The following is a 1,496-nucleotide window of genomic DNA, read 5'->3' on the forward strand; positions in this document are numbered from 1 at the left end:
GAAATATTTGTTGCATTGCACTGGAACATTGGACATTGCACGTAAAGTGTCTTTTTCCGGCAATATAATCGTATATATTTGTGTACTTTTATTCTAATTTTTTTAAAACAGAATGTTTTTCTTTTTTTAATAGAATGTTTATTCTCTTTCATTTTATTATATTCATAATGTATGAAATAAAATTGAGATAGAAAAATTTACAACGTACTTGTGAGTTGTATTACCCTTGCTAGAAGTATATATGCAACATAATACCTTATTAGACAAATATCTTTTTTATTTTTAAATTTTAATTAAGGCCCCGTTATATTCGGTTCGACTACTTTTACCACGCGCAAAAGATTATATTTCATATTACATTTAAGTGACAATATCTGTACATTTTAATAAATACTTTAAATTCATAAACAAAATATTATGTCAAAAAGCATTTGAAATATTATAGCGTTATTTTTTGCATGGTATGTATCTTGCCATAATCATTCCTTATACTTTTTGTCTAATATTACTCTTCAAAATTTTTGTCAAATAATATTTAGTTCAATAAATCAAATATTATTTTACAGTAAATAAGGTAACTATCTTTAATTTTTTATATGTTTTAATACTTCATATCATTATAGATATTCTTCCGAAAATAATTTTTTTTATGCATAGGCCAAAGTGCACTATTTGATTTAAATTATGTGCCTCTCTTTTCTTAATAAATAAACAAAATTATTCATATAATTTATAAATAATAATCAATTATATTATATTGTTTGACACACAAAGACCTATACAAGTTTTTATCAAAAAAAAATTTCTTCATTTATATCATTCTTAATTGGAACATCCATAAAAAATTTAATCATAATAAGTTTAAAAAAACTTATTTGCAAATTTTAAGTGCTTTCATTTAAAACTATTTAATAACATACTAATATTGTTTCTTTCATAATCTAAAACTGATTTTTGCTAGTATTTGTTTAATATATTATTTAAGCGATGATAATGCTAATAATAATGGTGATGATAGTAATAGATTAGTTTTGTGATAAAAGAGAAGCATTCAAAAAGTACCTTTTGGACTCAAATACATTGTCACAGGCATTGAAGCTAAATGTTACATTAGAGATCCCACATTATGTTTTTTGATTTTTTAAACATCTTTTTTATATTTCTGGTCTATGTAAGAAATGCTTTCATAGAACATCAATAATAATAATGATGATGATGATGATGATGATGATGATGATGATGATAATAATAATAATAATAATGATAATAATGATAACAATAACAATAATAATAATGATAATTTTACGACATTTTTTATGAAGATGATAACGATAAGGACGATGATGAAGATAACGACACTGATAACATTGATAATAATAGTAAATGAATCTTTATGTAAGTGAAGTTAATGATTATTATGAATTTCATTGAGAATAATAGTTATGTTAAAAATGATTGCCACTTACGTACATATATATATATATATATATATATAT

This window comes from Apis dorsata, unplaced genomic scaffold (assembly GCF_000469605.1).
Source record: "Apis dorsata unplaced genomic scaffold, Apis dorsata 1.3 scaffold_41, whole genome shotgun sequence".
NCBI lineage: Eukaryota > Metazoa > Arthropoda > Insecta > Hymenoptera > Apidae > Apis > Apis dorsata.